This window comes from Ctenocephalides felis, unplaced genomic scaffold, assembly GCF_003426905.1.
Source record: "Ctenocephalides felis isolate EL2017-DRISC unplaced genomic scaffold, ASM342690v1 CF-g0.4_SCAFFOLD_01886, whole genome shotgun sequence".
NCBI lineage: Eukaryota > Metazoa > Arthropoda > Insecta > Siphonaptera > Pulicidae > Ctenocephalides > Ctenocephalides felis.
In genome coordinates, this window is record NW_020538040.1 from 50,964,279 (window position 1) to 50,991,778 (window position 27,500).

Below are 27,500 nucleotides of genomic sequence, written 5' to 3' on the forward strand. Positions count from 1 at the left end.
GAAATATATTAATTAGAAACTCCCAACATAATAAAAAAATATAAATTTATTAACTATAAAAATATTTCGATATCAAAAATTACATGACATGTCCGATGTTTTTTACAAATCAAAAACAGCCGCTTGATATCGCCACACACTCCCTGCCCAGTGTTGATCTCACAGTTTAAAAAAAAACAGGGAAACACGTTATAAAATGTGGTGGGAAAGCAGATTATAGCAGACCAGTGTTGTAATACTGGTCAATTACAAATTTCCATGTTTCGTCAGCAGATCCACCGTATGTGGTGATTTGACCTGCCATCAACTCCATATTCTGCATAATGTTCTCGATCTAATGGGTATTAGTTATATCAGAATAACTTAATGTTTAGAATGCATAATTTAGGGTACAGTTTCCATTTCTGCAAGCGTTGCATTCGTATCTGATGAGTTCCGATCAGAGAAAGAAGTTGGCTCTTTATCCAAATCAGGATCATTGGTTTCTTTGACATAAGAGTCCAGAATTGTGGAATCCAATAAATTATGTCAAATTTTGTTTTGATTCGTCGTTGTCACGATAATGGGAGGTAGCATTATAAGACGATTTGTTGAGTTAACAGAGAAAGAGAGGGTTGAATTGCATTCCAATGAAAAGTTCAGGCTCCAAATTTTTTTTGTCAGCAATAAACACTGAGGTCTGGGTATACCAAATGAGTAACCTCGGAAGTCTGATCCAGATAGTAAGTGCGTATAACTATGATGGATGGACATGGACATACCTTATAGGTCGTCACTGAAGACCAGTGATTATGGTGCTGCGTCAAAATCAATTTTCTTAAATCTTCGAAAAATAAAACTCCTTTATCTTCATCTCCATCGTCGTGAGTCACCAATGTGGGAGTAGTAATGATTATGACAATATATTAATTAGAAACCCAACATAATAAAAAAAAATATAAATTTATTGACATAAAAATATTTCGATATCAAAAATATACATGACATGTCCGATTGTTTTTTACAAATCAAAACAGCCTGCTTGATATCGCCACATGGTAAAAATTTGATTTTTGAGAATTTGATTTTTTTTAAAAAATTGACTTTTTGAAAAAAATTTTTTTGTTCATATTCAGAAATATCTGGGAAATTTAGAATTTTTTTCAAAGGAATCGCGCTGCTTTAGCTGCGCTAGAGACGAAATATCGAAGCGCATAAGCGCCGAGTGGCAATCTAACGGACAAACAATGTTACGGAACCCGGAAAAATGTAAACGCAGTTCATACTTATAAATAAAATCTCTATAAAATAGCTGATAATTGATGTGCATATGTCTAATGATCATTTTTGACCGCCAAACGACATTTTTCTTACTTTTTTATCCGATCTCCAAAATCGCTAGGCCTGCCTTCACAAAAATTTAATCAGTTTTGCATTTTGTCAATACAAGTAAAATGTTTTTTAAATTATTAAAATCTGACGCTCCGTTCTTTTAAAAACTGAGTTATCGTTTTTGGAACTTTTTTCCCTGTATCTTCGAAACGGCTGGACCTGCCTTGTCCAAAAACTAATCAGCACGTCTCCTTATCAATAGGAATCGAATGATATTTGATCATTCAAATCGGTGAAACGGTGTTCCCAAAATCGTCGATAAATACATATCCAAACACAAAAACACACATATATCATTTTTTTTCTAAGATATGATATATAAAAACTTACCCTACTGTAAGTTAAGAATACGTAAGAACGAATATCATATTTAATCAAATATATATGGTTTATTGCAGATATCTACGAGTACACACACACACACACACACACACACATATATATATATATATATATATATATATATTGTAAATTATATTATACAAATTAACATAATATATGTTTCAGGAAATATAAGGTTTAACTATTCGAATGTAGTAAAAAATTATATCTGAAATTGCAAAAACAATGAATATTAATATTTTTTATAACAACGAATTTAGGAGAAACGTCTACTCATCGAAAATACAGCTATATTAAGTAATCGTATTATTTTGTCTAGAATGTCAAATGTTATATAAAACATACTTCAAATTGTTTTTATATAAAGGTTTCTGTGTCGCATAACAGTAATCATTGTAGGTGTATCATTTGATAAGAAATACTTTGGGAGAATAAATATATTTGAAATAGAGCATAATGTATAAAGATATATACACACAATTAATTTGCATAGTTCTGTACTAAAAAATACAGAATATTAGTTTAAAAAAAATAAAATTTAGCCTAAACTCAACTTTAAAAGATATGTAAATTATTAATCATACTTAGGTAAGGCTTACACGATCTTTACCTGATATGGGTAATTGTATTTAATCACAAATGCGGAAATAATTTGTAAGATTACATTACATTGTAGTTATACACTAAATAGAAGGTTGATATTAATACTGCAGTATAAAGCGATTTATTATACTTTATAATATTTGCAGTCTGTGTTAAAGAATGTGTAAGTTATTTCGAAAAAAGACTTTTTTTATTCAGAGCAAAAAAATTTAAAGCAATTGAAATAGATGTAATATTTATATGCAAATCATTGGATTAGATTATTAAAAATTAATTTAGACATATCTTATCAGCATTAGCTGAAAATCTATCATATGCTAGTACCAAAGTATGATACGATAAATTAAATTAAAAGAATGGCGTGATCCATCTCTACTTTATTGACATTGAATTAATTGTCCGCAACGATTTGTTATTTTAATTATGAAATTAATCCTTCTTATCATAGCATTAAAAATCACCTCATATTGTTTATATATGATAAAAGCAGTATTAATATACAGTGAAAAGAAAAACATGCAAGAAAAATATAATACAAATTGACTTTGAAAGCATAGAGTTAATTAAAATGATTTTATTTCGCTTCATAGTAATTAATTCTGTGTACTATTATTATAGATCTAAAAGCCGCCTTCATAAAGAATATTCCGCAATTATGACGTATCGGTAAATTCATCATAAAATATCCATTTAATCAGCAGATTAGAAACATTCTTTTATAATATTACATGCGTTATAAAACAAAGGCTTTAGTTGTATTGTTGTTTATTAAAAAATGTATTATTTCTACAAAATGATGTAATGACTGAACATCACAGTTATTTGCAAAATTATATCTTCCGCAATTTCAGTCAGAGAGTACAAAAAATCTTAAAAGCTCACTTCGACCACTACATAAAATTCAATATATATTACAATTATTCTAAAACGTTCAATTATAAAAATTAACTTTTCTCTATCTATTTTCGCTATAGTAACAGTATACACTATGTATAATCTAAAATCAAAATCGTAAACTTCTTCCGGAAAAACAAAATCGACAACACTGTCAAACAATAAAGTAATTTTTTTGTAATTTTGTTTTTATTTTCCAATAAAATTACATGGTGGTTTCGAGAGGCTTTCTGCTAAATCGTTCTTATATATCATATATCGTTCTTATATATATATATATCAAAGTTCTCTTGGTATATAAAAATGCAATTGTTTGATTAGTTAATAATGATATTAAGTATCATTATTATTATATTAAATAATAAAGTGATTAAAGCACTTTTTTTTAATTCCTGAAGCATGAAGTTTAAATTCTCCATAAAAACATGAGAAAAAAGAAAATCATATTTTTTTACGAGGATATCAAAAACGTTTATAAATTGGATTCGGAAAGATGCTATTGTTGATTTTTACTTCTAAATTATTATTCTGCTGATCCAAATATTGTAATGACAAAACAAATATACAATGATCTATATTGTAATGTATATTGTAAACTATTTACAATTGTATAATTGCAAATAAAGTTTTTAAACGTCGTTCATAACACTTGTCTTACAAGATTAATGTTCATTAATCCAAGATGCAAGATTAATGCAACATTCAGGATTAATGTTCATTAATCAACATTTTACTTGTATTGACAAGATGAAGAACTGATTAATTTTTGGAAATGCAGGTCCAGCGGTTATGGAATCTCAATAAAAATAAGTTTAAAAAATGTCATTTGGCAGTCAAAAATGATTATTGGACTTATGCACATCAATTATCAGATATTTTATAGAAATTTTCATAATGTGTACACATTTCGTGTATTTTTTTTTGGGTTCCGTACCAAGATTTTTTTTTACGGTACGGAAAGTTCCAGCAATTTGCCTTAAGGCACGATGCCATGCACCCCACTAGTTTTCAAAGTTTCCAGCAATTTGCCATAAGACACGTTGCAATGCGCTACCAATTTTTTATCAATGTGTTACTAAAATATTGGTCTCAAATTGCCCAACTAATTCATAAAAGTATTCTTAGCAAATGTTTCGATTAGGGAAAGGATGCTCGTATTCAAGATCCGTTTCGTTTATCCTTGAATTGCACACATGACTTCCTTGTTTTATTTATTTAACCGTGTCTCTTCGGTAAATATTTATGAAGTGCCGTATATCATGTTTACAAGCTTTCGCCTCGCCATGAGGTTCCACTATTTTGCTTTATATTCTGTGAAATGTTTATTGCCGATGATGTCAGCTTGCAAATGGTTTTTGGATTAATCCGAGAACATGTGACCTTTTCATATATGTAAAATAAGAATTAAAACGTGAGTAAATAATAAAAGAGTATAGAAAATCATTTATGTATCATAGTTCATTAGTAGAGACAACAAAAGTAGTATGTGTTCTGAGATGTTTGATGAAAAGGTTATCATTTTCTGTGCAAGTCATTTCCTAACAGATGATGAGATGGAAGACTGTGCAATAAGAAGGAAAATTTTATGAAGATCAGAATATGTAATATACCAATTATATAGTACATTACATAACTATATTAGAAACGAATGTTATGAACAGGAGACTCCTACGATTCAATTTATCAAGTTGAAATATATTCACTGCTTTTTTATAAATTAAACATTACCATATAATTCTACCTATTATACTTCTAATATTTAAGTCACTTATAATATAATGGTCATTATCTCTTTTGAATATCTAGTTTATGTTCTAAATAAGTGCTTTTAACTCTTTCGCTACAAGAGTGTTTTTGCTAGAGTGACGCTGCTGTACGAGCCAGTAAGCCCCACAAAATTTTCAGATTTTCCAATCGTTATCGATAAAAATGTATTTAAAAATAGCATTTTTAAAAAACTAAAACTTACAATAACAAACTAGAATTCTCAATACTTTAACACAAAGTAATAAATATTAGAGCAAAATTCGTCACCCTGGATGTCGTCCATAGGCGACGTTCGAACACACAGGTCGTTAAAAGGATGTCGTCTAAAGGCGACGCTCGTAGCGAAAGAGTAAATCATTCAATTAATTTAATTTATAGTAAACGCGAAGTAATTTTATAACAATAAGTTTTACTGGATTCCCCTTCCTACTATTTATGGAAAATTTAGGTAGATAATAAATTATACAATTATAATTGTCTAAAAATTATGACTAACAATGAGAAATGTATCTCCAATAGTTTTCTTTTTTTATATTGTACAAAATAATAATTAACTTCTCGTAAGGTAAGTTATAGTAATCGCAAAAAAATATTTGAATCGTAAAATCGTTTTTATATTAAATAGATGTATGTATGTATGTGTGTGTGCGTATGTGTGGACACAAATTTTCGTCGACGATTTCGAAAGCACTGATCAACCGATTTGAATGATTTAATAAGCATTCGATTCCTAGTGATGGAAAGAGATCCAGCCGTTTCGAAGATACGTGGCAAAAAGTGAGATAAAGCGTCCAATTTTAATAGATCAAAAAACATTTCATTTGTATGAACGCAATGAAGAATTGATGAAATTGTTGTGAAGACAGGTCCAGTTTCAATATAATTGAAACATTTCAAAAATGTAAAAAAAATCAAAATTAATAATCTTTTCGAAATTATAAGGCTTTCAAATATTTTTTAGTTCCAGCAATTTGCCTTAAGGCTTCCATTTTTTATTATCACGCGTATAAATCACAAATATGATTTAGTAGAGTAAAAAATTCACTATTATAGTTCACTGTAGCAAAACATAGTTCAATGCATTCGACGCGAATTTTTGTTGGTTAAATTAAAATAACGTAAACCCTTAAGTCTACTCCTTAGTGACAAACTATTGTAAAATGCCACTTACCAACCTATATTATTACAACCTTTATATTAGATAAGATGAAATACGTAGTTAAAACACACAATTAATTTCGAGATGAAAAATTAGTATCCACTATCCATATATTACGTGATGCATTTACTGTCGGTGTAATAGCAGGGCTCCGCTGATTGTGAGTGAAGGCAAAAATAGAGACATGCATTACTGAAAGACAGACAAAAGAAATAAATCGCAACCGATAAATGGCACTAGAACGTTTATTACGCAAGAATATGGCGATATTACAAGTGCTTTATAAGCATTAAAATTGCATAACCATATATTTGTGATCACATTCGTTACGTTAGAAAATTTAAAGAACCTTCTTAGAATCAGAACAATATAAACACATCATTTTACAGAAAAAATCATTAATTAAAATCAACAGGAATCATTGTTTAGTGTAGTATTCGTACAACAAAAAAAGTTGAGTGTCAACTTTTATTTAAATAAAAAATAAATTTATTGATTGTGTGTTAGTTTTGTGCACACCTAATCAATAAAATTGAAGAAAGTTGAATTGTATATAGTCATGTTACGACTGATGATTCGAGACAGAAACGTCAATACTCTTCTTTACACTAATTTTTTGAACTCAGTAAAATAAATTCATTTCAGTCACGCAACAAACTATGTGACTTTTAATCATAGTTTCCACACTCGGACAACCTGATGTCAAGCGGTAGTAAAATCGGTTTTCACTAGGAAATATAGATAACAATATGTTTCCAAGTGAAAACAGCCCCTAACCGACATTGGCGCATCAATAAAAATTGATCACTATTATGAAATTGTAACAAAAAAATTCATCATATAGAGATGGGGTAACTGTTAGAGTTGTCATTTATAAAAATCCGACGTAATTAAGTATTTCATCGTTAAAGCTCATAGAATCCTGAAGTTCTAATCGCTGTTCAATAAGAATAATAAAAAAATCGCAAAGTAGTTTACTTTAAGACCTTTCTAGAATCACAACTTTTTAGAACCATAATATAAACAAATTACTTCACAAAAAATATAAATAATGAAAAACAACAAGCACTACATTCTTTGTTGTAGTGTTCCCACATTAAAAAGTGCTGAGTTTCAACTTCTATTTAAAGAATAAATAAATGTATTGTATTATAAACATACGAGGTGTGCTCAAAAAGTACCCGGAATTACTAATAATTAAATTTCGCGGGTCTGGAGTGTCTGATTGTCAAAATTTTTTTTTTATTGTGTTGGTATACATGCCCCTAAAGTATGATGAAATTTTCAGCTATATTCACTGTTTACTTTGTCTGTGGTAGTCGCTAAGGTTCGACGTGTTTTTCTGAGCTCGGCGATTTTTACAATGGAAGAATTGAAAAGTCAAAGAATTTGTATTAAATTTTGCGTAAAAAATGAAATAAAGTGTTGCAAAGTGCAAAAATTCACCAGATATGGCTCCGTGTGACTTTTTCCTATTCCCAAAGTTGAAGAGACCCATGAAAGGACGGCGGTTTTCCTCGATTGAAGAAAATCGCTGAGAGTGCTCAAGGACATATCAAAAAGTGAATATCAAGGGTGCTTCGAAAATTGGAAAAAACGCTGGCATAAGTGTATTATATCTGGGGGGGACTACTTTGAAGGGGACCACATTAATGTAGACGAATAAATAAATATTTTTTTGAAAAAACGAAAATTCCGGGTACTTTTTGAACAGACCTCGTATATACACAATGTCCTAGACCTGGACGAACAGGGTGATAGTATGAACATCAAAGGTCCTAAAAAAAATTTGAAAAAAAAATCTCGCGTTGTCTGAAAATTATGAGCTTTTAAGTTCAAAATCATTTCTTGAAAACTTGTAGCAATTGTGTTAATGTTTTTGATTGTGGTCCTAAAAATGTTATTCACGTCAATTAACCACAATAACTGAAAAATGGTCATTAAAGCTCTACGTTGCACTTGAAAGCTCATAATTTCCAAACAATGCGAAAGAATTTTTTTTCTAAATTTTTTTCAGGATAGTTAAGGTCAATTCACTTTTAATTAAATATATAAATATTTCGATACATACGTATTAGTACCTACCGAAAATTGATTTTTCTATTATTAATAACAGCTTATCACATATTTGACGATTTATACAATTATATTAAGACATATCGTAAATAAAATCACAAATTCTTATAAAGCACAATATTCAAATTTACAAAAGTCACACTTAGCTAAATTCAATGCTTTAACTGAACACTATTCCAGCACTAATTATTGAAATCTAAACTCTAACCGCATTGAACTCAGTCTCGTTTTATTATGCACGGTAATTTTTTTTTTTATTATTTTTAATTCCCTGTCAAAACGTAACCGTCAAGGCTCTGCAAAAATTACATATGAATAATATATAATAACTGGCTATTAAGTTCCTCAATCGAGTTTTCCGTACTGGTAACTTCGGTCTGGTTAACAGACAGTTCGTGACCTCAGCCTTGAGGGGGGCTCACAATGTTTATTATTTTATAAACACATACCGCAGACACTGACTAGTAGTTATTAGTTCCCTGTTAGCTGGAGATAGAGGTGTTCTATTTATTTATTCATTTGTACTTACACAGAGACGAATTAGTCAAGAGACATAAAAAAAATATTATCGAATATTGTACAAAGCGTCAATATGTTTTACTTGCAATTTTATTACGCAATGATAAAAAATGGTAAAATGAAATATTATTCTCAATTAATTCAAAATGTCTAAATGTAACGTAACTTTCACTAAGAAAAGTTATAAAAAATCACCGACAATAACTGAAAGAAAGAAAAAAAAGTGAAGTGGTTCATCTTTATGGGTAAAATAAATAATAGGCATTGCCCGAGAGAAGGTTCAAAAGCTCACAAGGAGAACCTCGGGTTTATTCTTGTGAGATTTTGATGAAACTTCGCATGGTGATAAAGTTGATGGTCAAACCAAATCCCTTAAAATATTATAGGCCTATGAGAAGTAGTTTAATTATTTTTAACTTAAATTAATTGTCAGTTTAAATATAACTCAATTTAGTAAAGTGTGCAAGATTTTCCTCGTCATTTTACCTTGCAGTGCTCGAAAATGCTATTTCCAACTGTATTTTGAAGTATATATATAATTATCAACCTGATATCTGCGTGATACCAAGTTGTCCGAAACGCGAGTTTAAAACCGAAATCTTGCGTACACGAAACCAGACGCCTATCCTTAGCAATAATAAATTAAAAATATAAAAATAAATCTATATACATACATACATATCCATACAATTATGTGTAGTACTAAAAACAATCAAAGTATAATGGAAAATTTGTGATTGGCATTCGTGTGTAACCTTTTAAGGAAAACACTAGTTGAGGCATAAAATAGTGACGAAAGTTCTCAAAGATCATCAAATTAATTCTATTGTTGGGAAGAGAACATAAATATAATATGTTTGCAATAAATACATTTATTGCAAGTAAACTTAACAATGAAGATAGCGCCTAATAGACAAATTAATCAAAATTATAAACCTTATTTTTCAATATACATTTTAACTTTCCGAAAGAATTTTTGTGTTTTCGCGACTTTTCAAGTAATTTTGAATAGTCTAAAGCCAAAGTTAGAAAAAGTATGTGTGTGTATGTATGTGAGCCAATTTTTGACCATTCGTCATCGTTTTTTTCAAAAACGGATGAACCGTTGTCAAAAGTTTAGAAGTCATAAGATGTAACATGATAAAGACTCGCGTTGATCAGTTTTGCACGAAAATCGGCCAAGCCTTTTCTTTATAAATAGCAGAAAAGTGCAAAACTTTTCGACCACGTTTTAGCCAAAAATTCTTATCAAATTTGAAAAATTCTAAAATAGTCAATTATAATAGTTTTTGGTAAAAATCGTCGGGCCGTTTTCTCGTAATTAGTTGTTGAATTATTTGAAAAAAAAATCAAATTTTTTTCTGAAGCTTTTTATGGTGATAAAGATCATGGTTCTATGTATAAAAATTCATCAAAGTTTAGAATAATTTGCTGAGCTTTTAGAACATACAATATACTTGTAGGACGCATGTTTGTGCACTACAATTTATATATTTAGATGTTCAAAAACTTTATTTTCAAAACAACCAATTAAAAATTTGATCTATAAATAGCCAAATCTTAATTTTTCATGAGTCCATGATCTACACGTATCTGAAAGCTCGGGCACTTCGCCACGGATGCCTAGTTTATAATTCACTTAACCATTATTTTATTTAATATTACTTATTGAAAATGTACATATAAATTTGAAAATAGAAATGTAAGTGCCACAGAAAATATTGCTCATTTCACTCTGTACCCACGAGAGAATGTCATTATTGTTCGAAGGTCCTATCTTGCAACTCGAATGAGCTGCTAAATGCTAAACCCGGAACAAATATATCTTCATAAGAAAATAACAAACATAGAAATTTTCACTATGACAATAATTGCTTTTTATTTGATACAGCTTATGAACTGTAACTGTAGGCACAAAATTGGAAGTTTCTTTCGTAATTTTAATTTTATATTAGCGAAGACTTTACTTAAAATTATTTATAATGAATTATGAAAATATAATATAGAAGCATATTCATTATTTTTTGTTTATAGTCAATGACAAACTATAAACTATATGATCATACGTATTACTAATTTTAAATTAACCTATTGACTCTACATGCAACGACCAGACAACCAGCAAAATATCTTACAATTATCTTAAATTTTCGAAATACACAATTTTATCTACGCAAATATATATTATTTTAAGTAAGTGGATTGCTGTTAATATATATCTCACACATAACGCAAGTGAAATTAGGAAGTTGAAGAATTTTATCTTCTGCAGTTATTTTAAAGACATTCCAACTACAAATATTCATTTATAGATAGTAATTTTCAAGGGCGTACATCATAAAGAAATATTTTTATATAAGAACGCGTTCATAAACAGAATACTTGTTTTCATTATTACGCCATTTGTGAGACATTCAATTAGTAAATTTTAATAAAAAGAAGTGGATAAATAGACTAGATAGGGTTATATAAATGTTTCCGCCAAAAAATAAACGATTAACGTCTCCACTTTCATTTATAATAGAAATCTAAATTACAAATATTCTAATGATTTGCACCCAATTTGGGTCCTGGAATTAATCAACAATGATATAATACAAAAACATTATTTTAATTACAATGTTAACAATCGATAACACATATTGAATAACAAAGTTCTATTATTTGCTGATTAGAAAATGCGTGACTGTTATCTGAATTTGTTTTTAAACAATGGTTGAACGGATCCCGATTATTACTTTGTAAATAAAAATTTTATGGATTTTCATCAGTATTCAGAATCTATAGGAAGAAGAGCGACAATCACGCAATTGACATTCTTGGCTATAAAATGCATACAAAATGACAAAGTTGAAGAGACATTTACACTTTTCATTGTAATATATCAGACAGTAAACATAAAAACTTACTCATTTTGCTTTTGTATTAATTATAATTAAATGGGTGTTAGATATATAATCATTTTGTCCACTGGGCAAGTTCTGGGCGAATCCGCAAAATGCCTTTAATTAACGATGTGCATATTGCACCGAATCATGTGCAAATTCTGAGGACTGTCAACTTTCTCATCAAAATCACCAAAAAAGAGTCAAACTATAAGAAAGTTTGAAAAATATTTAGAAACGGAAACATATTTAATGAGCACCTTGTATATTAGTCGTACATAGTTCAAATCAATTTTGTATTTGAAAAAAATATATAAAAGAATAGATTTTACAATTCGTATTAACCAATTATGAATGAAACACATTATTAACTTCTCAAGGAAAATGTTTTCTCGACGTTGCAAGTCATTCTGAATCGTTTGAAACAAGTCTTGTAAAACGTATACGTTATGTATGAGAGTATGTGTAGGTTTACCACAATTTAATAATTCCTCCACGTTTTTTCAGTAACGACTAAACCGATTTCAATAATATATTTATATTTCAACAGCCATTCGATAAAACTAATCGCTTCGTTGATTAGTTTTCCGAGACTAACGACCAGGATATTTTTTTAAAAGTTTCAGAAACTGCAAAATTTTTCGTCCACGTTTTCAGCAAAGATCGGCTAATTCGTAATAAATTGATGAAAAATTGTTATGATTTATTTGATTTTTTTTATCATGATAATGTTTAAAATATTGTAGGCCTACGAATCTCAAAAAAATGGCATCTCACCATATCCATGGTTTTAGCCCTCAAAATTATCAGAGTAAGGAAAAAGATAAACATTATTAATCTTTGATACTCTCAAAAAATAATAAAAATAGGAATTTAGAGAACTTAATTCATACTGAAGACAAATCTATAAAAAAAATCTGTAAAAATTTCAAGTACACAAATTGGACCAGTAGAATTTGGGAATTCGTGGGTATCATCATATCGAAAAAGATAGTATCGTGAAAAACGAGTTCAAAGTGTTGCGGAAGAAGAATACAGAGGAGGAAAATCGTCTTCAGCCAGCTATAAATTCGAAAATAATCTGAATTCGAAAAATTAGAAAAAATGGATTTTTTCACATTTTGGACCAGAATACCCGCAGAATAGCAAAATGTCACTTATGAGCTTTATGTATCAAAGTTCAGTGTACATGCACATATGTAATCCAAGTCGAGTTGTAAGAAATTGACCTCCATAATCTAGTCTATATTTTCATAAACATTTTAGACATATTGTTATATCGTAGTACGCCTATGGCTCGAATGAATTAATATGTGATTCACGGCTTGGCTCGCCGCGAACTTCCCGTCCGCTTATATTGCCAAATAACAAAAAGTGACTTCGAAGGGTCAAACCACTTTCAAATTAACCGCAGCCGAAATGCTAATATAGGTAAGTAGTATGAGTCGATGTCCCCGATAGCGTTTTATGATAACTTATATAATTTTTTTTATATCTTAAGGCCGTTGATTTATGTGAGTACGTGCTGCCGAGTTTGATAAATAATCGCGTGTAGAAGAACATGCCAATATTTGACATTAGCATATTTTTAACACAGTTTTTTTTATGAAACTATCAATGATGTTTTGATTAATTTTGATGGGTGTATCAGTTATCTTATTTAACATAATACGATTCAGCGGCAGATTACTGTATTATTAGTACGTAAAATTAGTAATTTATGTAGAATTTTAATATTCCTACAGATATTCAAAACTTCTCATTTTCTTATTTGTGATATTTAAATGGGAATAAGGTGCAGAAGATAATTTTAATAATAATATTTAATAACAGCCAAAATAGATCAGCACATAGATAATACATTGGTCTCTCAACAATGAAAGAGAGAATTACCTTCCGTAAAAAATCCAATAAGAAACGATTCGAATGCGTAAAAATATTTAAATAATCAAATAAAATGCATGTATTTGTTGTTAATCTAAAAGTATATTAAAAAATACAAATTAAGTATTTTTATAACAAATTTAAGAGAAAGGCTTATCTATTCAGAAATTGCAAAGCAATGGAGTTGAGAACTTTTCAAATTATTTACTGATAATTTGAAAATAAAATACTTGGTATTGTAATTAGTGTTAGTGATATATATATATATATATATATATATATATATATATATATATATATATATAATATAGACTACAAAAAACATTTGGAAATCAATATTTTATAATGTCGGTACGCCGTTTCGATGAAATGACCACCCACCTTTTTCAGCTCATGAAGCCGAAATTCTTATTTTAGGTGTTATAAAATGAATACACACACACACACACACACATATATATATATATATATATATACACCTAAGTCTGTTTTTACACGGAGATTGGTTCCAGAAGAATCCGTGTAAAAAAAAAAACGTGTAAAAAAAGACATTGATCTTATACAAAAATGGGTGATTTGTTCCTAATCTCTAAAACCTATTAAAATTGGTGAAAAACAAGAATTTTTAAGAACAAGAATTAAATTAGTGCTATTCACATTTGCTTTGACCAGTAAAAATTGTTTGTATGCGCTAAAGGGGAATTCACTTAAATCTCTAAGCTAGTGTTCGCAAACTATCGATACTATCGATGGTTTCAGACTTTTTTCTTTCATAAATACTTTTTTGTGATATGAACATACTTCGCAAAAATTTAATTTGACAAAAAAAAATTAGGTACATAAAATTTCAAATCGTGCTAAATGGAATAAATTCGTGCAAAAAATTTAAAAATATTCAATTTTCAAACCGTGTTATATCAAAACCGTGTACAAAAAGACCGTGTAAAAACAGACTTAGGTGTATATATATTATTCTTATATCATAAAAATTGTGTTACTTACTTTAAAAAGAAGATAAAGAAGATTGAAACTGTCAATGCAAAGCTTGTATTCCTCCGCCGTTTTTTAAAAATTAAACTCCTTCGCGTCCTTGCTAAAATAGACAGAATTAATTTTCATTAAAAACTGAATAGAAATAGCATTATTACTATTTTTGTTGATGACAGCAACATGCAAGGGAAACTGGGTACGGTTTGTGAGAAAGAAATTCTAACTTAAGAAAGATAAAATGCGAAAGAGGCACAACCGTACCCAGTCTCCCCTACTGCTGTCATGCAACATATTAAGTAATTTTCAAATACTTCATTAAATTTAAATTTATTGCCAATACACACAAAATAGCATATTAATTTAAAATGTTGCTGGTTCTATGTTTACTCGCTCTATGTTTGTAATAATTAAAACTTAAACGCTACTCTTGTGAAGTGCTGATATACCAAATGCCAAATAAAACCAACTACTTTAGATTACCAAATAACTTATGGTCATTTCGAATCTTTGAATAATATCTATATGACAATTAATTTTCCTCTTGGCGATATTTCCCTACAATAGTACAAAATACCATTGCATGTGGCAGACCTTATTTATTTTCACTCGACGGAGTCCAAGAAATAAAAGCAACAAATAATACGCTTGAAATAGTTTTCAGACTTTAGGCACAGAAAACAGTGCACATTATGTGTTTCTGCAACTTGACTTAGAAGAAAATAGAAGGCTTCTACAGTACATTGTAATTGAACTGAAAAAGGAATACCGAATTTTGATTAATAATAACTTTTTGATTTCATGCCAATATAGTCAGGATGTAACACATTGCAATATTTCTAAAGTGGACGAAGTAAAACACCTTGTAGTAAACATAATCATATAAGACAAGCAGAATTGTACTCCTGCATCTTCAATGTACAAATATCTATGAAATACAAGGTAAAATATTTGAAGAAATATTTAGATTTTTTAAAATAATCTTAATTAAAATATAGAGAATAGCATTACATATTAATAAAGGTAAAGGCATAATACAGTACATTGTATTATATAGTGATTCTTGGGGAATTGATCCAATGGCACTTGTTATAAAATTCATATTCGCATATTATATTTAAATTACCTTAATACATTCGATGATTTGTGAGTTCGTTGAATAAATATCGAAATTCGTAGATGCATTTCAATTATAACATAGCAAAATATGCAAAAAATTAACAGTATAATCTTTCCTCTTCTTGGTCTATTTTAACACAACATTTCGAACATGATAATAAAACTTCAAGACATTACTTATTAGTGGCTACCACGTAGGTTTGCAATCAGGTGGGCTCGGGTTCAATACCCGTCACGAATAACCCTGATATGGGGCAGTAGCGATATCAATTTTCACTTGGGATTAAGATCTTATATATGTTTCCAAGCGAAAATACCTCTTCCCGGGCATTGCTGCTCCAAATAATAAGTTAGCCCTATTAGATCAATTTTAATAATAAAGTAATCAAATATGAATATATGAACCAGTGAGTTACCATCTAAAAAATACGACGTAAGAAGGTTTAGCCCAGCAGCTTATAGGACGGTTTTGATTGCTGTTTGATTGCTGTTTCAATATGATTAAAATAAACAATTATTAATCCATTCTATTAATTTACAAAAATGACAGGTAAATGATAAAACTCACTTTTCATGGCTTTTCGACAGACAATTCTATATCATCATAAGTGGGTATAAAAAATATTTACACTACAATAACATATGTATATAATCTACAATAACACCCCGAAAGTGTAAGGAATGTGTAATTAACACGCCATACAACGGTATTACCAGTTGGTAATAAGCTTTTAAATAAATTTCCTCTGAAAACATGGATTAACAGATTCATCCAAAGAAAATTCAGACTCTATTCGGCACATGTATTTTCAATTTTTGTTCATATCCACTGAGGATGACACAGAATCCTCCTTTCAGAATATTTTTGAAGGACATAACATAATTTATTATACTGCAATGCCGCTGCGTGACAAAGTACATTTACAAATGTATTAATATATTAAATTCAAAATGCGCAATGCATCATCTACTGGAATTTAGAATGATGGAATTACATACATTAAAATTGTGCAATCGCCAACTCTGCACGTCATGTAATTTGAATTATACTATGCAGTCCGCTATGCTTTGTTTTGTCGCAAGAAATCTTCTGAAACTCTATGTTTATTCTGTTTAAAATTACACCGAACAGTACCGTGTTTCTTGCGAATCGTGTGGATAAATTTAAAACACGTACTTATATCGCTCTGTGGTTCACACAGTCCGTGATTTGCGTTTGTTTCAAATTGCTGATTTCGTCGCTCATTGCGCGTTCCGAATTTAGAATTATTATTGGACAACTATCGAACAATTTCAACGATTCCGTATACAATGTAATGATATTTGTTGATATTTCGCGAATTTACGATATCGTTAAGTCGAGCTTTGATAAAGCTTCAAAACGAACATTCGATGCGCTAAAATTACATCACAACTTTGAAAATAAATAAAGTAGCATAATCAAGAAAGTAATATCCTAACAATAAAATATATGAGAAATAGACGATAATTAATTTTTTGCTTATTGTTAGAGGAAATATGAACAAAATTACACAGTGGCCTTATTTAAAAATTAGGTAGTTTTGATAACGTTTTCGCGACTATAAAACTGGAAAAGAGCCATAATAACAATCCTGTCAGATGTTAAGCGTCATTGTCACAGTCCCGTCGCAGTAATCAGTTCAAACGTGTTTTAAAGTTTAAAATTATTAAAGTTATAAATTTTAAATTTATTCATTATTTGTAATTATTTCTATTAATATCAATGACAGCTAGTGATTTCGATCAATTATCAGGAATTTTCATTATTGATTCACTTCACTTTCAGGCAAAATGGCATACTTATACAATGGACAAAATGGCATAGCATCATTATGCAAGAACGCAAGGGTAGTTTATTCGAGGCCAAGAAAAAAGATAATTGAAACCTATCAAAGGTGATTTGGCTTCTAACTTTTACTCCAACTACTTCCAAAAACAGACAAAATGATTCACTGGTAAAAAGTATTTATTGAAAATCCTCTTTTTTCCTTTCCTAGCCGACGCAGGTTGATTTATTTCTATTGGGCCGAATACATGACTATGTGCTAAATTCATGATTTATGTGCCATTTTGTCCATTTTGTCCAGATATGAATTTTTACTTCATCATCATCTTATAGACGGCAACATAAAAAAATTACTCTATTTGGTTTCATCCACACTGTGCTGTTTTCATAAATAAATTAATTTTTTTAAATATTATGTAAAATATATTGAAGCTATTAGCAAGCATCATAATGAAAGATGCGACGTCGTCAAATATTGGCTTGAAAACTATTGGGAAAATCCAATGACAAATCTTCAACATTAACTTTCTCTGACAATAAGTTTACGTAATTAGCTCACGGATTCGTATTCGGGCGAAGTATCCTATTTATGATATTATATTTTATGAGCTTAATTACTTAATATGTGTTTTGATATCTGAAAATAATCAAGTTGAATTTGATTTCTTATTAATACGACTATTTGTTTAACTGTCAATTAATTAGTACAACTTGCCAAAAATTAATCAAGGCGAAGCCAAAGCCAAACGATTCGGCATGATTTAAAGCGCCAAGAAAACATAATATTAGTGAATCCGGTTTTTAAGCTAAATCAAACCTTTTCTCAAAAAAACTTAAAAATTAAAAATATAAATAATAAAACATCTCCACATAAAATTAAACAGAATGAATAAATACATATTTATTAGAATATAATGATTTCAAAAAAGCTCAAAAATATCTATAAGCATTTTAATAACATTTAAATTGTACTCTTTTAAATACCACCTTTATGATGATGTTTTTGAAATAAAATTACTATCTATAAATAAATACATAAGTAACATACGACAAATTAAACCAAAATTAAACTGAATACCATATGACTAACACAAATGCAACAACTCTCACGATGTAAGATGAATAAACAAATAAAGATTGAAAGATAATCCAAAAATATAATACTAAATAAACAGATTTTAAAAATAAGTATAATACCGAAATTAAAAAGATTATTTACTGATAATGCGCTTATGATTCCAAAAATCATAAGATAAAATCTTGTAAAACCCCAAGTTAAGGCAAGAATGCTGCAATAGTACGAGTAAAAACTTACAACTGATTGTGAGATAAATAAAAAATTACCTGTTACCCTTTTGTGTTTTTTTGTAAAGAAGTAATAACAACCTGTCAAATATTTATTTTACTTTCTTTCTTTGCCAACTTTTAAAACTTGGATAAAATTCTCTCGGTCCAGTGAATGAGCGCGCAGAAAGTCATATCGGGAGCCGGACTGATGCAAATAGACAAATCAAGGTTCTCGTATTTCAACGTTCGTTTTTGAAATATGAATAAATGATCTAAATACCCGATGTTTATATTTACTTTCATTGACCTTAATGTGTGTAGGAAGCGCTAGACAAGATATTTATTAAGTCGCATTGCTTTTGGCAAGCGCCGAGAATTGTGCGTACCAACTGTTTATGCGTATGTTTATATAACTTTGGCTTGTTATTATTATTATATAATGCGTGTTTTCCTTATTTAGATCGTCGTCATTGAAAAAATATCTTTGTGTGAAGTAATTAGTAATAACTAAAAGCGTGTTGTTAACGGAGGCCAGTTAAATAAAATAATAATATACAATGCTGTAATAACAATATAAACAACATTGGTAAATTAAATAAAACATTAATAGAAATAGCGTATAATTGTATAAAGATGTAATTATTTTTTTAAAAGAAAATATATAAATTCATGCATAATTAATAATTTTAATGCCAATTTAACCCATGATTTTTACAAAAAAAGTATAAATTACTTCATAAGATTTTAAAAAAAAATTATATATATAAATATTAGGGTGGTCTTTAATATAAAAATTTTCGAATTTCCTTGCCCCCAGAGGCTCAAATGCTTCCAAATTGATGAAACAATCCTGTATAAGTTTTGGCTCTTAATATTGTCTTTTAGACAGTGAGCAATTCAATTAAAGTTTTGTATGGAAATAGCATGGAAAAATTTTCAAAAATTTTAAAAATGTTTTTTAGATAGAACTTAGCGAACAAATGAATGAGTTTTATTCAAAATTCGACGGTCTAACAAACCAAATTATGAAGAACCTGTTTTGTAGAGCGTCGAATTTTCAATAAAAGATGACACGAATTGTCACTTTTAATTCATTTGTCGCTAAGTTATACCTAAAAAACATTTTCAAAATTTTCGAAATTTTTTCCATGCTATTTCCATATAAAGCTTTGATTGAATTGCGCACTATCTAAAAGTTAATATTAAGAGCTAAAACTTTTAGATAATTTTTTTTATCAATTTGGAAGCTTTTAAGCTCATGGGAGCAATAAAATTCGAAGATGTCCATATTAAGGACCATCCTATTATATATAAAACATTGCAAATAGTTGAAGAATACTCTCGAAAAAACATTACGAGTGCTTTTAACAAAAAATTAGCGATATGAATATATAGAATAATTTATAATGTATAAATAGAATAATATTGCAGAAATAACCTGATGATGGAATGTATCTAGTTCTGAAACGTAGTAATTAAATATCCACAAAAAACGAGTTATTTCTGTTTATTGGATTTATTGTTCGAAAAAAACAGGACTTGTTTATTAAATATATATATTAGGTTGTCAAATATCTCCCTGATATATTATTGGGAGATATTTGACAACCTTATATATATATATATATATATATATATATATATATATACAAAACATTTTTTCTTGATTTAGGAAGAAAAGCTTTGATAGATATATGAAGATCGAATCATTATTAATTTTTCGACTATAAATTTCATCGATTACAAAAAGTGAGGTGTAATGTTTTATTTATTTTAAAACTTACACTATTATTTTTTTTTCATAAAAATAGTTCTTGCTATGACTAAGAACCTAAATTTAAAAAGCCAAATCAGATGTGCTATTATTGTTTTTTCTATTGTTTTCTTAGTGTAATATTCGTGTTTTAATTATGGCGGGAAATAGAAATTCATTTGCTTTGTTATATACAATATAATGCAGATAACTGTGAAAGAGTTCACCTTAAAATATAATTCAACATAAACAATAAATTAAAAACTAAATGTTTTGTAGAAAAAATAACAAGATATAAGATATTATCTAATTATTAAATTAATATCAGACATTTAAATATTAAATGAAAGAAATTAAATTAAAAAAATCTAAAAATGGACTACTACTTCATTTTGTATATTTCATATAACGAAGAAGTAAAATAAAAGAATAAAATTAATATAATAAATATTCATACAATAAGAAGATAAAATTATTATATTAAAATAAAGAAGTAGATGACCAACAAAAAAAATTAAATTCTAATTGAATATAACCAGGAAAATAAAATTTGGAAAAAAATAGCTAATTTTAGCTAAAGCGGACATATTTTTTTTTTAGTAAAACCGGGACGGCAATTTTTAGTCATGCTAATCCGGGATGGGAGGAGAGGGCTTTAAAATAACTAATGCTCTTTAAGAATATAATAAAAACTGTTTTTTTTTTTAATATGAATCAATTTTTTTTTAATCCAAATTGCGGACTGTTAGTGAGAACTTCATTATTCGATTATATTATTATTATTTATTTAAGATATTTTAATTATATCTTATATTTTTCGGTCCATATGTTTTGTTTTGCTTTTGAGCCTTGTATAAAATTTTATTCAATTTTCATCATAATTAATTTGAAAAAAAAAACATTTGTTCGTTTGTTTTTATAATTTTTGTTAATTTACCTAATAATTTTCAAAAAACCGGGACAATCCCAGACAAAAGATCTATTTCCGGGACAAATATTGCTTCAAAAAAACCTGGGACACAAGATGTAATTTCGGAACTGTTCTAGGCAAACCGAACGTATGGTCACCTTATAATTACGCCAATTATAACACTATTAGTTTATAAATATTGCTCGAATAAAAATTCTAAATGAAAGTGCGGTAAAGTGCATATCGAATACTTCAATTATAATTAACACTTACTAATATATTCATCCATTCATTTCAGTTTATTTTATATCGAATTGATTTATAAATTTTAATTTGATACAAGTAACGATTAAAAACTTTTTTTTCGAATCGTTTCATTTAATTAATTAATATCAAATATGTTTGTTCAAGAATATAAATATATATTAACCTTTTCTCTACGATCTATAGACGACACAAAGTGTGTTAAAACTTAGCTTTAAGATTCATTTAATCACTCAGAGTTAACTTAATGAGAATTGTAATTTGTTATTATGGTTTTCAGATTTTGAGAAAGGTAGTTTTTAATTTTCAAATACATTTTCGTCATTAATGATTGGAAAATCTGAAAATATTTATTGTAACAAATACTTGAGGCGTTTACTGGCTCGTGCAGCAATGGCACTCCAACGCAAAACAGAACAAGGGTTAAATAGAAATTTTCTTTTAATGACATTAGTCTTCCTATTTGAGAAAATTCATTATGTTGCAATAAATAAGAGTCAATCAGAAAATTCGTGAGATTAAGAATTATATGAAAATCGCGTACCGTGATACACGAGATGACTAATGATATATCTGGATGCCAATCAGAGCGCGCTGATCATTTGGTTGTTATTATGATTCAATCGTAACTTTAGAAAACACTATTTTTTCACACTCGATAGATTTAAAATAATTCCAAGGTCACTATAACTTTCTTTTTATGACAAAAATCTCTGGAACGCTAGAGAGAAATTTCAGTTAATCATGATAAATTAGTTGTGTCAATTTGCCGGTATAAAAATGATATTCCATTACACATGTGTATGCATATGATATATATATATATATATATATATATGCATATATATATATATATATATATATATATATATATATATATATGTGTGTGTGTGTGTGTGTGTGCGTTTGTGTGTATTTTTGAATTCTTGGTATAAAATCGAATCGGAAGTGAGTTAATGTTTTACGAATTAATGAGTTCATAATAGTCAGTTCAGTATTAGAATACTGAATTCGTAATATTCCTGCATTTTATGCAATTTTATGGAATTGTGCATAATGGGTCACATTAAAAAAAAATAGAAAGATGAAATGCGAAGAAATTAACATAAAAAACTATTGAAACCATAATTAGAAGAAGCAAATGATCGTAACCTATATTTTTGGCATTTATCAAATTATAATTTATCAAATAGTGACGTTATTAATATATTAATACTTTAATATTTTATTAATCTAATTTCTTTTAGTTTAGAAGTATTTAATTATTTTGCCTCTTACATCTATTTAACTTACTTATGTGATTACAGAATTATTATATACCATACAATATACAGTGTTCATATTAAAATATCAATCATATTAAAATTTCTATCACCATTTAAACAATAGCCCAATAACGCATTTCAGTGTTGCGTCATTTTAAAAAAATAACAACACACCAGTTATCAATGTTGTTAAATAAAATTAATAATTTAGTTTGAACAAAGCATGTAGCTAATAATTTATTCTACATGCATATAAGGCATAACAATGTATTATTGAAAGGTATTTACAGATTAAAATTTCATTGATTGCACTGATTGATTTTTTGCTATCGCGATTTAACGACAAGAAAATATACGTATTGCTTTAATAGTTTATTTTTAGTGAAAAATGTGCAAAATTTGCTAAAATTGAAATTATTGTATGCATCTCGAATCAAATATACATAAATAAATAAAAAAAATTAACAGTTGCAGAAAATTAAAATATTGGGAATAAATTTGGGTTCAATCTTTCAACAAGAATGCTTATACTTCGATTACTAATTTGAGCTGAATTTCATGTTCTGCAAATTATAAATTATAAATGCGCAAGTCTTACTAGATTATACCTTTCTATACCAAATTACATCTGAAAGGAATATAACACCAACAATTTTTTGAGATAACGCAGTAATTCTTAAAATTTTGTCTTTTTATTAACCCTCTATGGGCAAAATTTTTATTTATGTACATCCATTAATTTATTTAATTTTATAGAGGTGCAAAAAACAGACTAAATAAGCAAATGAAAACAAAAAAAAATGTTTAAACAATTTTTTGGTATTAATGAATTATGTGATTTTCAAGTCACATCGGCCTATACTGTTCGCACTTCTGTGAATGAAAATGTAATTTTAGGTTGAAAACTTTAGCAAAGGTCATAAATATTATTATTGGTTATCTTGACAACATTATAGAATTTAGACTTAAGCTTCATCTCACCATAATTACTTCATAATGTATAGAAAAAATTGATATGTGACCAAAGTTACGTGGACCCATAGAGAGTTAATACAATTCAAAATGCAGTATTACAATATATAATATTATTAATGGAATTGGAATAGACTAATTCTAAGTAGAATTAGAATCTATGTATCGATCGTGTTTTCAGTAAAGTGACAAATAGAGCAACTTAACCTCGGCAATTGACAATCTCTTACAGGTGAGGCGTTAAAAATGCTTCTCGGTTGCACATTTTGAATATGTAACTGCACTAGCATTTTAGTTTGATTTTATTTTTGCGGGCACTGGCCTATGCAAATCTACCGTCACGAATATCCCAGAGTAGAAAATAAGCCGACACGTTTTAACCTCAAAGCAGCTGATAAGACGATCATCCGAAGCGCCGAGCGTAAAGAAGCGGACTATAATAGCAAGCGGCTATAGAGCATGGATGATAACATGATTATTTAATGTCCTGAAGGCACCTGAGAATTTAAATAACCGAGAAATGCACTTCCACGCGATCCTGAGGGGGACATAAACCTCCAGATTGGAGAGTTTGTGATCTATCAGTTGCATAAACGAGCGCTGACTAAAGAAAATACATTCGAACTTTGGTTTATCAGTATAGAATAAAAAAATATAATTATTAATATTTTTAATACCAAATAAAAGCTACAACCGCAATATTTTTAAAATAAAACATAAAAACAACAGTTATTTAAAGTTATTGAACAAATAAAATAAATTAGCTATTTTCGAACTATACCAGAAACTAGTAGCATAAGGTGTCTTCACGCAGTTTGCTGGAATACGGGAGGTTCCAGCAATTTCGGCGAAGGCAGTAATTTAAAAAAAAATTAAAAACTTCTACATTTTTTTAATTTGTTGAAAAAATTCCATTATTTTGAATTATTGTTTTTATTGAGTTTTGAAATTTTTTGAACATTTTGAAACATATTCAAGCCGATTGATCATACTTTCGAAAATGTCGAGAACATTCGTTTGAACTACATATATATATATGAACAATCCACCTATTATTATTAGTCCTGACACTAGTTTTTGCCTGTTTTTTAGAGTTTATACTTGTTTATCTATGATGAGAACTTTAAACATTGTAAATCTGGGTAAAACAAATATTGTACAAATGTTATTAAAATCTCTTTAAAATATCTGATAATTTGATGTGCTTGAGTCTACCGATAATTTTATTTCATTTCAAATTGACATTTTATACTTTTTTCTGAATCTCCGAAATCGATAGTCCTGTCTTCCCAAAAATTTTATCAGTTCTTCATTTCGTCAACACAAGTGAGTTTTTTTAACCCATTTAATTCTGACGCGTTCTCTCAAAAAGTCAAGAACAATTGTTTTGCACTTTTTGCACCTGATCTCCGAATCGGCTTGACGTGCCTTTGCCAAAAACTAATTAGCACTGAATGCTAATCAATAGAAGCTAATGTTTTTTGAATCATTCAAATCGGTTGATCCGTTCTCTCGAAATAGACAACGAAAATTTGTATCCGCACATACATACATACATACATATATACATGCATACACACGTATATAGTTACGTACATCCATTTATGCCAAAATGTTCAAAAACTCTCATTTGTCATTTTTTTGCGATTACTATAACTTACTCTACGAAAGTTAACTAGTAAGGTGCATAAATCCTCTTATTATAAAAAATAAGAGAATCTATGTAAAATTATAAGATAATACGTCTTTATTAAAAAAAACTGAAAATTATTTAGTCAAATTATAATGAATTCATACTTAGATATAAATGTTATTATTGCATGTTAAGGAACCAAAAATCAGTAAAATTAGTATAAAATAGATATGTTATGCTACCGAGTCTATTATGTTGAGTAGTTGCAGCTCGCAGTAGATGATAATGATGATGTTTTTGCTGTTCAGAGGAGTGTTTTACACATAATAAACTTCTAAAACCTAACCTTCAAATAGCACAAATGCCAATATATAATATTAATTCAACTTCATGCATGTGTTATCAAAAGTGACAGCAAATTATTGCACTCATGATATCACATGCGTGAAATTTAGAGTTCCGGTTACGTTTAAGCACATTGCGTAGACATAAAATGTGCTAGTATGAATCAGTCAAAGTTTTCATATAAAAGTTTTCGATATAATTAACTACCAGCAAGAAGACTATCTACAACTATCACTATTTTTTATTTGTAACTGATATTATTACAATCTAGAATAAAATATATTTCCATCGTTCGCATTTTCTTAAAGATCTAGGAGTCGGAGTACAAACAGACAAAAGAACGGTCAAGCTATCCCGCGTTAGATGACAGGTGTACTTGGTAGGGTGGTCAATGTACCGTAAAGTCAGTGTTTTTATCCACGTTAAAAGCAGAATAAGAATATCCCGAGAAATTGCTTGAAAACAACAAATAAAGATAAAATGTTATTCTATATACTAAAAATATAGTGGTTTCATTAATTTTGATAATGTGGGACAAAATCACATGTCAATTTTGTCCAAAATGGCGTATTAAATTACATATATGTTTTAATTTGCTACAAGTAATTTTCTAAACATTGGACGAAACATGCAAAAGAGGTATTACACTCTAAAGTATTGTTATTTCAGGCTGTCGAAAAACCAGATTAAATGTATTTTGTTTCGTGTATTTTTCGGTATGTATATTTCTGATTGCCTGCATTCACGGCCAAAGATTCTCGTAGTTAGAAATATGACCCCTTGCTATTCAATAAATTATACATTGGAGCTATTCACACTTGAACACAATTTCATTGTTCTGTATCTTTGAAGTAATATTTTTGTATTTTCTGGGAAAAAACGTATACCTAAAAGATCATAAGACCGCCTGTGAGACGAGAAAGCGACAGCTTCTTTCCCAAAGCAAAAACGCAGTAACAGATTTAGTACCAGTTTAGGGAAGTCAGATATGACAAATCCGGTGAGACAACTCCACTCGGATTCACTCCGACGGAGGAGTTGTATCGGAGTGTTAACTCCGGAGTGAGTTACCCATCTCTAGTCTGTACAATTATTTTCGTACGATACGGGATGGAGAAAGATGAGCTATGGGTTTTTTAAAAACATCTTAAGTTCTTTTTAATGTTTTTTTGTCCAAAATAATATAAATATAACTAATATTATTTGGCTAGTTAAATGTGGTGCAAATTCGAGTATTAATTAATCAAAGTGAATATACAAAACATATAGCTATTGCACATGATCTTACATTTACCGTAAAATTTGTTACAATTTACAAAGCTTATAGCTATGTAAATAATTTATATCTGAAGTAGTACGGAACCCTCAATACTATCGTCACAAGTTACATATATTTATAGTGGATAATTAAAATTTAGATACAAAGGATTATTTAAGTCCTAACATATACATAATAAATAATTTACAACCATGCAGTCTATACATAGCCTATGATGTATGTATTTCCAGTCTAGACTACATACTTGCAAACGACAAAAATAAGTTTTATTCAGAGTATGCATAATCAAGAAAACACAAATATGTTGCAAACTCATTATAATTTGAAATTATTATAAGTATTATAAGTCATTTATTGTATATATTTTTGCAATTTAGAG

General features: G+C 28.7%; 1 protein-coding gene across 6 annotated transcripts in view; it reads right to left on the reverse strand.

Annotated features, from left to right (window-relative positions):
- Positions 1–27,500, reverse strand: part of LOC113376608 — a 417,742-nt gene that overhangs the window by 114,581 nt on the left and 275,661 nt on the right. For 3 of the 6 annotated variants that reach the window (XM_026616594.1, XM_026616592.1, XM_026616590.1), the window contains one exon: positions 14,503–14,593. The exons of the other annotated variants lie outside the window; for them this stretch is intronic. The gene's annotated coding sequence lies outside the window, so the exon portion shown is untranslated. The remainder of the gene's footprint in view (positions 1–14,502; positions 14,594–27,500) is intronic. 6 annotated transcript variants of the gene reach the window in all.